This window comes from Amblyomma mixtum, chromosome 3 (genome assembly GCF_055824585.1).
Source record: "Amblyomma mixtum isolate Tamu chromosome 3, ASM5582458v1, whole genome shotgun sequence".
Classification (NCBI taxonomy): Eukaryota; Metazoa; Arthropoda; class Arachnida; order Ixodida; family Ixodidae; genus Amblyomma; species Amblyomma mixtum.
Window position 1 is genome coordinate 38,794,827 of NC_143014.1, and position 15,548 is coordinate 38,810,374.

At 48.9% G+C, this 15,548-nt stretch overlaps 1 protein-coding gene across 1 annotated transcript in view; it reads left to right on the plus strand.

Annotated features, from left to right (window-relative positions):
* The window catches only part of LOC149349731 (uncharacterized), a 555,241-nt gene that overhangs the window by 311,220 nt on the left and 228,473 nt on the right, over positions 1 to 15,548 (plus strand). The window lies entirely within an intron of this gene.

The window sequence follows — 15,548 nt, forward strand, 5'->3', positions numbered from 1 at the left end:
TGGCTACATCGTGCCAAAATACATGCGCTTTCGAGGAGCTTACAGGCAAAAAAACCTCTCCAGTGCACGTAACTCGTCGAAGTAGCCAAAATTTGTTGGGCCACACAGCTGAAGGTAACCGCTTTTTTGAAATTATAAAAACTGACATGGCTGTTACTTACGGTGGGCTACATGCCTATCAGTAATTAAGGAGCTTAACATTAATAGTTAAGGATTTAACTATTCAGTATTAGTTATCCAGCCTGCTAGTTAGCACGTCTTAGCCGCATTCTGATGTACTACAGCACGCTGACAATGATATGCCGAAAAAAGCGCTCTTCTAATGCCAAGAAGCCTATTTAAAAAATTGTGTAGTCTTAGATGAAACACCCTGTATATATAAACCAAGAACAAATTCTTGACGTATATGACTGGCCTCTGTCGCCTCGACCAGGACGTGAGCTCGGCGATGCGCTCCCAGTGGATTCCACTGTGCACCTGTCTGCAGGTATTTCTTATTCTCTTATCTCGCGTTATGCTAGGCGGCTGCGGGCATTAACTTAGATGGATTTCTTTGATTGTTTCACTGATTCAGGCAAAATTTCAAGATGAGCAAAAGATGCAACTTATGTAGTGAAGGAATAAGAAGGCAGCCACCGCGGTGCCTCAGTGGTTGTGGCGCTCGGCTGCGGACCTGAAAGACGCGGGTTCGATCGCGGCCGTGGCGGTCGAATTTCGATGGAGGCAAAATTTTAGAGGCCCGTGTACTGTGCGATGTCAGTGTAGATTAAAGAACCCCAGGTGGTCGAAATTTGAGGAGCCCTTTACTACGGCGTCCCTCATAGCCTGAGTCGTTTTGGGACGTGAAACCCCAATAAACCAAAGCGAATAAGAAGGCAGTACTCGGGTCGACGCAACGTGGTCCACACAGACTGCGCAAACCTTCATCGGCTGACGAATGCACAACTTTACCCGTGGCAATCGTGCTGCTAGGTCCTGTAAGCGGTCACAGTTGCCTATGTCGCGCTGTTTTCTTCTTTTCCCTGCCGTTAGCAGCTACAGTGCACCTCCCACGAGCAGCAGCTCGGCTCACTTGGCTGCAACATGTGAGATGGCGCACAATACGGCGCATGTCTAGACGCGCAGCTCGCCATCTCCGAACGCGTCTCACGTCATCATTTTGCTGCAAAATGGCATTCGCTAGACTGTAATAATCATGCATGCTATGAAAGAATGCTGACGGCTTTCGGATTTTTTACAAGACTATATTCAATTAGATCAATATAATTACATCGTACAACCATCAGGAGTGTCGCGGTGGCGGCCACCCAGTCCGATGCCTCGGAGAAAGCAAGCAATCCACTCGCGGTCGCATAGTGGCTCGAGGCGGCCACCGAGCCACTATGCGACGCTGGCAGAAGCGATTCGCTGAAACCGGGGCTGGCGACCATTTGCAGAAAGAGAGCCGTGTCCGGTGACACGGCTCCCGGCGGCCGACCCGGCCACAGCCGCAGATGCGAACCGAACGAGCGGGCGAGGGAGAACTTGCGAGGCGCATATCTGTGTGGAGGAGGAGGAGGGGGAGGAACAGCCGCAGCGGGCGCGCCAGAAGTGGCGGCGTCATGATGGTCCTCCTGGGTCGCATTGGGGCTCCGTTGCCAGGGTCGCTGGCCCGCGGGCCGCTTCCTGCGGTCGGCCGCCCTGCGCGCTAAAGAATGAGCGCGGCGGACAACCGGAGCGCAGGAAGACAAATAAATGTCCGGCCATTTCGCGGCGGCCGGAGTATAACGGACCGGCTCCCTCCCCTGCTCTCCGCTGTGCTCCGAGGGCGGTTTCCGAGGGGACCATCAAAGTTGGCCCGTCGTGATTCTTCCTTAGCTTCGGCTCGTACTTCTTTCCCGTCCCTGAAAGGGGTCCTGTGTGCGAGGACTCGGAAACCCCACCGCTTCGACGCTGCGGCTGAGCTTGAAAAGGATGCCTCAGTTCTGTAGCAAAGCATTGAACGATTTTTGTCGCATGAAACTGCTGCTTGCCTACACTTGTGCGTGTTGGTTGTCTGTTTCCTTCGAAGGCTTTTGCAAGGTAGCATCGGTCGCCTTTGTGCGCGCAGATTGCTGCCCCAGTGACCCCCTGCGACTTGCCTCCAATCGCACGTTTCGCTTCCTACCCCGTTTCGATTAGCTTGGTAAGCATATCGAGCTTTCTCAAACAATGCTGCGGACGTCAACCGGGTCTGTTTCCGCAAGCCTCCTTCGGAAAACCTTTGCGGTGTTGTTTTTGTCGCCGTTTTCTGTTACAAGGCTAGAAATTTTATTCCCCTTGGGAGAACCAGCCCAGAATTAACGCTAAAATGAGGTGAGGCGTCGCAAAAGAAAAAAAAAAACACCGGTGGGAAGGGCTGAGGGTCTGCTCCGTGGCCGTGGCTGTTTGGATTTATTTCTTTCTTTACCTTTCGCTGCGCCCGTCTCTTCGTGCGTAGAAGGCTAGCGCAGAAATCAAGTGCGAATGCGAATGCTGGAGAGCGCTCCAACTCAGTGGGGCAGGCGTAACGGGATCCCATCGCCGCAGAGGCCAGGAGCAAGACCACATCGATGACTGGAGAGCAAAACGTTCCCCTTTACGTTCAATTACGTCCCAACAGCGCGTGCATGATGCGCGCCCGGCCTTGTCTTTCATCGTTTCGTTTTGTTGAAACAGTTCTCGGACGAGAAAGGTAAAAAAATAACGAGAAAAAAGCAAAGGCAAGGAGCGAGGCACACATGTCAGAAATGAAATGGCCAGCATTGCCAGGAGGCAGCAGTGTCTCAATTCTGCGCGTCTCTTCCGAGAACAGCCAGCTGGAGGCTGAGGCTTTCTATCGACGCACGGCTGAAGCACCGAGCTGAGGCCGTCGCTGACGCGGAGAGCGATCAGCGCACTGCTGCCGCGGCAAGAATCCCCGTATGACAGAAAGTGCAGAGACAAAAGGAAGAGAAGCAAAAAAAATAAAATAAAGCGCCGCGGAACAAGGTTGGGAGGTCTCTTTCAATTTGGCCGCCCCCTATTTACAAAAGTGCGCTGCTTGCATCCCGATGAAGCGCGGGGCAAATCCCTTGAGCCGGCGACTGATGCCGGGCATTATATCCGGCTGCTCCTTGTCTCCCGGTCTCCCAGTTTCCTCCCGGCCTCACTTTATTTCGAGCATCCTCGTGTGGTTTCCGCTCGGGTTGGCCGCATATGCGATGACGTCGGGAGTCGCATCTTTTGAGAATGTCGCGGCCGATATGAGACACTCTTTGCGGACGTGGTGTCCTCTTGGTGCTTTGCATAGATGTGGAACCGAGCTGCTCGGCGTAGCCACCGAGAATGGAGTCTCCGGTGGCGTCGAAACACCCCCTGCATTTCCCCGCTCATATTTATAAAGAAGAAATGAATTCCTCCAGAAAGAGAAAGGAGCAGCGAAGGAAGAATGGTTGGGAGGCCAGAAATTTTAAAAGGAAAAAGCTGTCGGCGGTACCTATTTATCCAGGCGCTAAGCAATACGGCTACAACAAGATTGCCGGAACTGCCTTGTGCATGTTTACTTAATACGACCTCTCTACATTCTCAATCTCGTAGGTACCCTACGGTCCGTCCAGTCCTACTACAGTGTCTTTTAACTCATTCGGCTTACCCGCATGAGAAATGGACCAGAAATTCCCAGGAAGCCTGACAGCCGTCAATTACTGCCTAAGAATTTGCCATAGTAGTTGAGCCAAAACGCGTTATTATTTGTACGCAACTTAGGTGCGCTTTCTGATTTGTTAGATGCGCTCTCTGTCGTTACTATCGCCGCAAGCGTTGGCTGCTCTACAGCTGCCATCACCTGACTCACCAAAGCAGCTTGAGGAGGGCAACATCAAGACACTAGGCTTCTAGTTTGGCCTTATTCGATCAGAACTGATTCCAGATATTGCATACAATATGCATACCATGCAAATGTATATATGTTAGTGGAGAAGGAGGCCCCAAAACTAGTCTGTCATGACGACCTCCTGGTTACAATATGTTAGGGAGAGAAAAACAATCGTCAACAGCTGGAAAGTAGTGCAGTAGGCAACCGTACTCAAACATCATTATACATTAAACTCACCGCAGAATTTGCGGCAATACCAAGGAAGCTTCAAATACACAAGTACAAAGGTAGAAATAAAACGTATAACAATATACCTATCACAAAAATGAAAACATACGACAGCCCCAATAGGTCCAGAACAATCATTTCGTTTAGAAAGTTTTGACCTTTCCATCTGTTTGCAGTAATCACGCAGCCGCCGTCTCATGGCTACCAGTTCTTCGTGAGCACTAATCATGGCGCATGAAACATGCTGCCGTTGCGATAACTGAATTCACGCATTGCGGGAAAGTTCTCCGGCGGGGTACAGAAGTGCGGTTCTCGTCACTGCCAAAGCGTGCGCTGCTTTCTCTCAAGGACGCTGAGGTTATGGGCAGACTCTTTAGCGTCCGAGAAAATGCTGAGAAACCGCTGACAAAGATTGGTTTATGGTTTATGGGGGTTTTACGTCCCAAAGCGACTAAGGCTATGAGAGACGCCGTAGTGGAGGGCTCCGGAAATTTCGACCACCTGGGGTTCTTTAACGTGCACTGACATCGCACAGTACACGGGCCTCTAGAATTTCTCCTCCAAAGAAATTCCAGCCGCCGCGGCCGGGATCGAACCCGCGTCTTTTGGGTTAGCAGCCGAGCACCATAACCACTCAGCCACCGCGGCGGCCGCTGACAAAGAATCGTGGCAACTTGCCCGCTGAGCTGCTACCGCCACCCAGCAGTTCGCTTGTAGGTTCTGCAGAAGAATGCACGTTGGTAGTTGTCTAAAGTCAAACCGCATACAACACATGCTTTCCGAATTTCGGCAAAACTTGTGCAGCAAAATTTCAGTACAGACTAATCCCAACGACACAATAACGGTTTAGCCTCACGCCGGAACTACACCAACTTTTAGGAAAATCCGGCCATAATACGTTACAGGATGCGGTGGATGCTTTTTCAGGCAGCGATGTATCATACGAATTCGCGAGACGCCGGCTGAGCTCAACGACAGGGACATGCCCAGCTTTGCTGGACCTTAGCAACTAGCGTCATCTGCTGGTCACCAGTAGCGAACAAAGCGTAACTCAGTCGGGGTGTTTTAAACTTGCAATTTTTAAATAACTGGACAGTCCTGTGAGATTCTGCCCGAACACGATGATTGCCATGGCTAACTCTTGATGCAAAACCGAACCTATAAAGTGCTAACCGCGCCCACGTCAAGAGTTCGCGACAGCCATAAAAGATTAGTAGGATGTACCGAACACTGGAAGTTCCTGTGGTGATTTTTACTGTTCAGCAGCACGTGGTGGCAGCTGTGCAAACTAGAGGCGTTTGTCCAGGTTTACGGGGCTTGAGCTGGTCACACCCGATCGCAGAGGAAGTTCTCGTATGGTTCTCGTATGATGCGGCGTCGTGGGAGCACGTATCTATGGTCTCCTTATTAAACTGCTGGTGAAGGTATACATTTTCGAGGCCACAGGGGTAGCATCTTCTGTGGGTGATGAGCATTTGAATGCTCAAAAGCTGCGAAAAGTTCGGATTCGAAGCATCGACCAATGGCATCGTCTGGAGAAACTTTGCTGCCTGCTGTATTTGTATGATAGGCGATATTGTCTTCGAAGTCTCCGGAGAGCGTTGAAATAATCTTAACACGGAGACTGCTGAAAGTAAGACGCGCCGAGCAGAACCGTCGTCAACAGCCTGCACACAATCTGACATGCATCCCAAGGTTCGTCAACGTGAATGTCGCCACTGCCGCTCAATTTTACGCGTTCTGAAACAGTATGCTCGACACAGTTTTGAGAAGAAAAGTACAGATGAGGGTCATGGAGGTTTTTACCCCAACGGATTGAACAAAAACCAACAAAGGTCGTCCTTTACTCGGGGGCTTCTACTTAATTTGATGTGGATGATACAGGCTCTGGGAACATGAAAGTATTTTTCAGTGCTCCAGGGAGTTCACATAAACCAGACTGTCTTTGCGCCCAAGCACACGCATGTAACGGGCGTTCGGTACGCACGGCAGTTGTAGAGCATTGCCGTTTCTACTGAGACACGACAGTGGTAACCGAGAATAACCAACGCCAATGAATCTGAGGAAGACTCCCTATCTTCTCAGTTAAAAATGACAAGGACAATTATAACCTCAACAGGCGTAATACCGTTATCGTATAGCTCGGAATAGGTCTTGATCTCTACATTCGTAGACCAGTGTTCACCAGCTTCATTACATGGATGTTTAACCGCGCCTCATTGTACATTTATGCACGTCGTGAGAGAGCGATATTACCCGTTTAAGCTATCCGTTGCAATATTACTGACCCGCTTAAAAGTTTTGTAAGGCTTCTGCAAGAATCCAATGCGAACTCTCGAATACAGTGTCCGAAAAACCGAAACGCGTTTTTCTTCACTGCCTTTTCTCCCCTTTTCGTTTTACGGTCTTCCGTAAAAGAGTGTCCAACACATTCAGCGTTTACGCTGTGCATGACGAGCTAAGGACGCGTCACGGAGGCTGTGAGCAGAAAAAGCACAGATCTTTGACCTGTCGGACCACAGTCGATAATCACCTAAAAGACGCGACCCAGCCGAGAGAGAGAACGGGATCCCGTGCAAGTCCAAAAGGAAGCAAGAACAAAAAAAAAACTGCAGCAAGCTGTAAAAGAAGGGAGGCCGCGCTGGCGCCAGAGCTGGCCCTCTGCCAAAAGCTTGTTGCCGGTCGACGTTTTCTGACAGGTGGTCGTTAGAGAGGGAAAAAGGGAAAGTTTCAGCTACTGGCGACGGCGCTGGACAAGACCGCCGACAGAGCCACCTTTCTGGCAGCGCGATATATGGTATCGTATAACGCTCTACGTTCGTTCTTTCAAACTTCGCGCGTGGCTCCATGTCATTCATTCAATGGATAACTACGTAACTGCTATCGATTCCTGATGTGTTGTAGTTTTCAGTTATGTAACTTATTTCTAATTTCTGTTTGGTTTGTGCTTGGTTTGATTTATGGGGTTTAACGCCCCAAAGCGCCTATACTATGAGGAGCGTCATAGTAAAGGGCTCCAGATTATTTCGACCACCTGGAATTCTTTAACATGCACGGACATCGCATAGCACACGAGCCTCTAGCATTTCGCTTCCATCGAAATGCGACCACCGCGGCCGGGATTGAACCCGCGTCTTTCGGGTGAGCAGTAGAGCGCCATAACCTCTGAGCCACCGCGGCGACTTTGTTTCTAGGCTCGGTCACGTCAATACGTGTGGATGGATTTGGCAAATGATTTTGCTCAAAACGCTCAGGACAATAAAAGATGCAGGCGTTTAAGACGTACAGCCTTTGTAAAAAATATACGGCCCAAGGAGTTTGCTCCTAAGCCGTATAGTGACGCTCTGTAGTATCTCTAGGTAGTCATGAGCTCTAGAAAAGGTGACGATGGCAGTCCCTCTCACCTTCCAGCGATTTTGACCTCTTACAATGTAAAATAAGCGCTGCTGCAATACCCAGAAGCAAACACCTTATGCTGTATATTTTTGCCAATGTTGTAAATGCCTTGAAATTAACAGAAAGCTGGAAACAGCTTATAAGTTGCTCTGAGAATAAGGAAGGGGGACATTAGCTGCTTCAAACAAAGATACCGTATTCCGGTGGCAAGAGGTTATATATGGAATGATATTTGTTTACAATGGAAAAACAAATTAAAAAATTCGCAACTCTATCATCGATGTATCTTCGAGACAGCCGAATAAACACGTAATTCGAGAAAGTTCTGTCCTATCGTCATAACATGAACAACTGCGCTTAGGGAAATTTTAGCGTGTATAGTCCACTCACAGCCGCCGCGGTGGCTCAGTGCATGGTTATGGTGCTCGGCTGCTGACCCGAAAGACGCGGGTTCGATCCCGGCCGCGGCGGTCGAATTTCTATGGAGGAAAAATTCTAGAGGCCCGTGTACTGTGCGATGTCAGTGCACGTTAAAGAACCCCAGGTGGTCGAAATTTCCGGAGCCCTTCACTACGGCGTCTCTCATAGTTTGAGTCGCTTTGGGACGTTAAACCTCATAAACCCATAAACCAAACCAGTCCACTCGCGCGATTGAATCGCTGTGAAAATCAAATGGTTTTGCTGCAAACATTGCTACAAAAACAGAATAACGCTTAAGCCACCTATTTTAATCGTTGGTTCCATTCATGAATCGTGTACTCGACAATAAAATCCTTATTTCTTTAAGAGCTTGCAAAAAATACATTTGATGCCGACCGCTATGGCCCGTGCCACCCGGCCCTTAGCTGTCATGCGTTGCAACTGCTTTGGGTGAGCAGATTGGAAAAACCGGGAAGGGAGGTATTGGTACTGGTGCCTGCCGCAGTATGCGCACCTGGCTCCCTATGTTTCACGAGCACCTGCATTAGTGCGCTCGACCGGTTGGGAGAAAGCATATCGGAAGACTTCCCGAAGGCTGTGACGAAAGGACGAGCTCTCAGCAGCAACCACCTGACTCTCATTCTGGCTCCTTCTCGGGCATACCTTCCGCCATCCCTAACTTGTCGCCCATAGCAGCAGGTCTCGTATTAGCTTCAGAGAATGGTCTATCCTCCCAACCATCACTTTCCGCTAAAAGCCGTGCATATCTGGACGGAAAGCTGCCGGCACCTACGGCGAAGCCAAAGCGTCTTCCGAAAAACTTTCTTAATGGAGTTTGCGCGCACAGACAACCTCCGGGCAGGGGTTCCTCTCCATTCCAACTGGCTAAAGAAGCACGGTGCGGGCAGGGCACTGTATTTCTTATTTATTCTTATCGCCCACCGTAACGAATGACTAAAGAAGCAAGTGTGCCAGGTAGAAGTGGCTTCGTAGCATTCATGAGAGAGGCTCTGAAAGCTCGTTCATTTCGAGACGCTAGGCTTTTTGGCTTATTGTCATTCATTAAAGGAACCGTCTACATTTTGGCCCCAACTCATTTATTTCTTCTCTCTGCGAGACTGCGCTTCGGGCCGGCTGAAGAAAGAAAAAAAACAGCCGGAATATTCAGAAAAGCGAGTGAACAGGCCAACTTAGAAGAATGGTAGCTCTTTCCTCCGTTTTTCTTTGCCGGAAGCGGAAAAAGTTCGCGAAGTTTAGTTGAAGGGCGCCTCCAATCGTCTTTGTCGCGAGAGAGTGGGAGACGTAGGTCTCGGCGCGCGTTTCGTTCCGAGGCCAAATTTAGAACGTCATGAAATTAAGAAAGCGCCTGGCATGCTTTGGCCTACAGCGGCTCATGCCAGCTTGAGCTTATGCTCAAGGAGGATTACCAGCAGTAACTTTGCCCGCTCCTGCTTTGTTGGCAGCCCGCTTTTATCCCCGAAGATGAATTTCCTCCTCTCTCTCTCTCTTACCGAAAGCCGCTGTTCGAATTTGAAATTGAATTGGTTCGGCCCACAAAAACGTACACACTCCGTTCTATATGTACCACAGAGCATGGTGCCGTTGTTCAGAGCTTTCGAAAAGTCAGGAATAATGAAATTGCGAAGGGCGCGCATGTATATAAGCTACGAATTCCATTTAAATTCAGTAGCACGGCGTTATATGTACCATCGGTGAAAACTTTAGTGACGGTCATTTCTTCAACGGCCCATTAATTTTGTTTCTTTTACGACCTTCAAGTGAATTGAAGCACCTACCTCGATGGCTAAGTGGCTAAGGCGCTCGGCTGCTGAAGTTTCGATTCTGTCCGTAGCGAATCCATTGCGATGGCGGTAAAGTGCCTGATAAAATACCCTTTGCCCGGTCTGATTTAGGTGCACCTTAAAAAAGCCCAGGGGGTGGGTATAAATTAATTGGGAATCGTGCAGTACAAGAAGCATTAGAGCGCACAATCTTACTTTTCCAGGTAATCAATCAATCAATCAACCAACCAATCAATCAATCAACTAGTCCGTCTATACGTCAATTGATCAATCCGTCAATCGATCAATCAATCAATCAATCAATTTGTCTATCCGTCAATTCAATCAATCAATTAGACTATCCTTCGATTGATCAATCAATCTGTCTATCCGTCGATTGATCAATCCGTCAATCGATCAATCCGTCAATCAGTCAATCCATCAATCGATCAGTCCATCAATTGATCGATCGATCAATCGAAACACGCACGGTAGGTTTCTGACGAGTCGGAAGCGCGCTCTAATTCTTGAGCATGAATGGATGGCCTGGGCCTTCCGCCTGCGCATGCGAATTGGCATTTACGAAGTCGGCGGCGCCCCCGGTTCGCACTCGACAGGACGACTGCATCGCAGGCGGCATCGATCGCTTCATGCCAGCAGCTAATAAAGCGTGCCGATGCTGTGCTGCAACTGAGTCCTCTCGCTTTAATCAAATCAGGGCTGTCGTGCTGAGCCTAATTGAACATACGCTGGCGCATTCTTTACTCTGGGCACACATTCGCGTCCGAGACACTTCGAGTCACGCTTGATTTTCTAACCGCTCAGCAGTTATGAGTGAACTTTCCCTGGGAGCGTGTGCACCTTTGTCGATTGTCGTCATATCGATCTGGTCAGCCTATAGCGTGTTACTCGTACCTAGAGGCAAGAAGACGGAAGGTTTGTGGTCCGCTTGGCCGGTGAGACATGCTTGTCCGCTAAAGAAGATAATTTTGTCCTATTCGTGTCATGTCGCACATTTTATATTGTCGCATTTTCGCCGCAGACGTGAGGCAGAGAACTCCATCGAATTATTGTTCTGAGTAAAAATTGACACCCTGGCCCTGTGTGGGTATGTTTGCGCTTGTTCGGTAGCAAAATACGTATTTATGATTGAGAAGATAAAATTTTAAACATTTTCCCGTCGCTCGATTCAAATTCGGTACGTCCGCAGCGTGGAAGACTGCTTGCCACCGTTTTCAAGTGAATGGCAGTGTAGCATAGCCTCTGGGATCCATAGCGAAAATTCGGTGTCCACGCGCGCATTTTACTTGCGAAACGGCCGGAGATGGCGACAACTGGATTTTCTTTGTTGATCTTTTCTATATTTCATAAAAGCTGCGTCTACGGTGAGAGTTGTCTATTTGTCATTAGAATGCCGTAGCCTATCGATGCAGTTCAAGTTCAATATGTCCTCAGTGTCGATTTAAGGTTTGCACGTGGGCCACGACTAACTTGGGTGCCAATGGCGTGCACGTTAGGCAGCGCATCATTGCTATCCATCACCAAGTGTTGAGCGCCGTTACATGCTCCTTCTTGAATACGCTGTATCGCTCAGACTCATGCACACTCTAGCGCACACGTTTCCTGACGAATAGTTCATTCGCTGCGCTTATACTCCTCCGGGACAACACAGCGAAGCGCGCTGCTATGGTTCAAATACTGCGCTGTGAGACATAGACAGCTCCAGCAGACGTGCGTACTGTGAGGCGAAGAGACCTCTGTAGAGGAAACATTTTGCTTTTTTGACTTTCGAGCTATTTTTTTCACCTTATCACGCGTAAACTATCCAACAAATAAAAAAATCACCTGGACGTTAGGGAAATATTCGGTCTAAGTTGAACAGCAACAACTCCGCCAGCTGTGCTATGCGTCTTCGCAGCGCACGCAGTTCTTGCGGTGTCCTGCAGATCGTTCGAGCTTACGGTTATTTCGCAGAGCTCTCAAACCCTTGCCGTGCGACAGCGCGTAGCCGCCACCAGTAGTCCTGATTTATGTCGGTGGCCTGTTTCCGGTGGGCATAGTCGCCAGAATCAGCAAATAGCGAGGGCGACGTCAATTTAGCGCCCCAGGCGACGCTAAATCCCAATCATAGTCGCGTAGATGGAAAGAGCTCGGATATAGAGGTTGCTTAGTTGCGAACTCAGCTAGCTGCGGTGTACGCGGAAGTGCCGCGAGTCTTCTCCCACGCAATTAATGCACGGCGAAAGCATGAGCGACAGCATTTTGCTAAGCATTACGCCTTCTACAGAGGGTGAATACGGGAAAGGGGAGGGACAGAAAAATACTTTCATGCTCTGCGCTTACCTCAAATCGCGAGACAGATCATGAAGGGTTAGTAAAGCTGTGAATCGGCCTAGTTAGTTTTTTTTTTTTTATGCTTGACTTCCATTAGCAACGTGGGACGAAAAAAACACGCAGATGAAGAGAGGGCAAACTATCACCAGATTTTTTTTTTTTTTTTGCGCGGAAATTCGTTTTATGTGAGCTGTTGAAAAACCAACACACGAAAAAAATGCAGCAACAGGATACAAACCAAGGAAAAAATAATGGTGGTCTCGGGGTGCTTGAATCCGCTTCCTCTCGTCTCTCCGCATGCGCGGAGGGTACAGGTTTGTGATTTTCGGAAAAGTCGACCTCTCGCTTCGTCAACATGACTGACGGGTCACTTACGCACGTGCCTTCATTTGCGGACAGCATGTAAAAGGCTTCAACCAGCTCACTTTTCAGCTTATCCCGGAGCCGAAAGGTGAGTGGTGTTATCAGCAAATGGTTGGCACTCCTGTCACTTAGAGAAATGTGCCGTAAGGTTTCCTTGTGCGGTTAACAAGATGACTTGTGATGCTCCCGGAGCCTTTCGTTCAGGTAACGTCGCGTAAGGGTGATATACGCTTGACCACATGCCAGTGGTATTGTATATATCGTTCCGAACAAGCAAGACGCGAACTTTTTCGCGTGCGTTAACTCACACGTACTCACACTGCTCCTGGGTTTTGTATGTTTACCTTTGCGCATAAGCCTTTAACTTTGGTGCAGAAAACTCCACTGCGACCTCATGCTGTTCGGCTACTTTAGCCTATGTTATACGGCATACATGTAAGGCAAGATCGCAGGCCTTGCTTTTCCGGAATTTTACACAAAATTGCGCTGTCATGTGGCCAGGCATACGTCGGCTAGATGGGACGCTGCGTGAATGAAAGGCTTCGAGAGCATCACAGGTCCTGCGGCTTGTTAACCGCTCAGGGAAACCTTGCGCAACATAGCTCGAAGTGAGAGGAGTGCAAAGCAATGTTTTATAAAACCACAGTCCTCCTTCGACCCCAGGATAATCTGAGGTGTGAGCTGATTGAAGCCTGTTGCATGCTGTCCGTAGATGCAGTGAGTGGCCGACTTCTTAAGAGACAAACCTGTGCCCCCCGCGCATACACAATAACCGAGACAACAAGAAGCAGATTCAAGCACCCGGACGCCACATTATTTAATTCCTTGTTCTTGGTCACGTTTCATTTTCTTCTTCTTCCACGACTCGACAAGCTCGCACGTTCCGTGTCGCGTATACGTATCAGTTACGAACACTGAACCGCCACTGTCGTTCGGCTGCCTATTTCCGGGTCATGCCTTGTAACCGTTCGGCTGTTTCCATCTCGGAGGAAAGTTTGGGACGGTCGGCAGTAACTCCTCTATTGCCATAAGGCCGTTCTTGGCCGTGTCCTCAAGCTCAGATGCTTTGAAGAGCTGTAGCCTAGTCCGATGATGGCCATGATAACCTCTTAGTCTTAAGTATCAAGTGGTGCATCACCATCAAATGATGCAGATGTCGCCTCCTTTAATCATAAAAATGTGCTCATTGATGGGAACAGATAGTCAGCGTTCGATGATGATGATGAATTTTTATGGCGCAAAGGCATCTGCGGCCAAAGTATTTTAGTTTACTTAAGGTGGGGCCAGAGACCCCACCTTGAGTAAACCTCTACCCTGAACCCTACCCTCTTTCACCCTAAGGAAGCCGAGCACCAGGCCAAGGGGAAAGCTTGTACCCGTTGTATCACAGGTGGGTACCCGGGGGCACTGGGGATCGAACCACGCTCCTCCCGCATACGAGGCGGATGCTCAGACCACTAGGCCACCGCTGCGGTCCGTTTGAGCCGAGTGAAGGGCAGTGTTGTCGTTTCAGAAGACCGCATGGCGTACTGAGGAAGGTGCAAAGTGTGCAAGCCCATCTTGCAACAGCCAAGAATAATGTCGTCAGTCGGTCAGATGTTAAGGGAAATCCCACAAGGTGGAATAGATTTGTAATAAGGGAGTAATTACTCATTGACATCCACCCGAGCGCAGCCATACGGCTACAAAGGAAAGCTATCCAGCTTACTCAGAAACTTCTCAGAAATAGCTTTCCTTTGTAGCCGTATGGCTGCGCTCGGGTGGATGTCAGTGAGTAATCGCTCCCTTATTACAAATCTACTCCACCTTTGGGGATTCCCCTAAACATTTGACCAACACTGTTCCCACTTCGAGTTATTGATCAATACGCTCTCGCCCTACCATAAGCTTGCCGTCCCGGTTAGCTCTATTGGTAGAGCGACTGCTCCGGTGAAGTGGTGGTTCCGGGTTCGAACCCCGGACCAGGGCGAATTTTTCTTTAAAAACAGAAAGTTTCTGAGAAAGCTGTATAGCTTTCCTTTGTAGCCGTATGGCTGCAGTCGAGTGGATGTCAATGAGTAATTACTCCCTTATAACAAGAACGTCGTCACACGGGCCGCATTTTGTAACGGTACATTTTCCCATTCATTCTTGCTCTTTTTGTCGCTGGTAGTTTTACCATCGTGGCTAACTGCCAAGCAGTGTCAGTCGCCGGTTCTCGTATCACAGGGAGGGCGGCCCAACGGTATAAAGGCAGTGAATAGATCTGCAAAAAATTCCCTCCGAAATGCGGCCCCTGTTTTCCGGCATTGATTGAATGAGTTACATCAGCTCACTGACATGGAAACGAGATGGAAGAACAGGCACGCAAATTATCGGCGCCGTAATGCTCTCTTTATCCGTCTTGCTGCATTTGCATGTTTTACTTCTGTCTCACGATTTTGTTCTTGGCCTAAGGGCTGTCAAGAGGACGACTGTGGCAATCTTTACATAAAGAAACACAGCAGGTTTTTGCCTGTATCAGGGGTGGACAAGTAAGCGAAGTTAAATCCGAAAGACAATTATTCACTGTTCACAGTGACTCTCGTGCCGCTTACAAATGGGCTTTGATTTGATCTCACATTGTTCAGCCAAGCGTCTTGACGAGCCACAGATTTGCTGTAAACAACATCACTGCGCTACATAGTGCGCGCTTGGACTGAGCCGACAAAGAACAGAGTAGGCTTACTGTTATTTTTTATTGATTTATTACAAAGCAGATAGTTGCTGGGAGTGCGCAATTTTATGAAAAACCAGGAACTCCCAGTCGCACAATACATATCATTACAGTGGCGCATTCCAATCACATTAGGCCTGTAAACACAAGGAGGCAAAAGATTTAACCCAGAGAAGAACTGGCGAAGGATTTGACCGTGCTACGCTTCAAATAAGCGGCTGTTGGCTTGTACCCGTTCTGTGCCGTAAACCGCCTTAAAGTGTCAAGCTACGTCTGGCATCGAACTGCGCCCCATCCAGATGGTACTCGTCGCGTACGAAAGCCGTGGTGAATGTGGCTAATCCTTAGTTGCGCATTTTTTGCTCTCTGAAAGCATAGTCCCGGCCTTACTTTCACCTCCCGAACGAATGCATGGTCGTTACACAAGAACATTTGTAACTCTGCCTTAAAGCTACTAGAGAGCTAAAGTGATACTCGA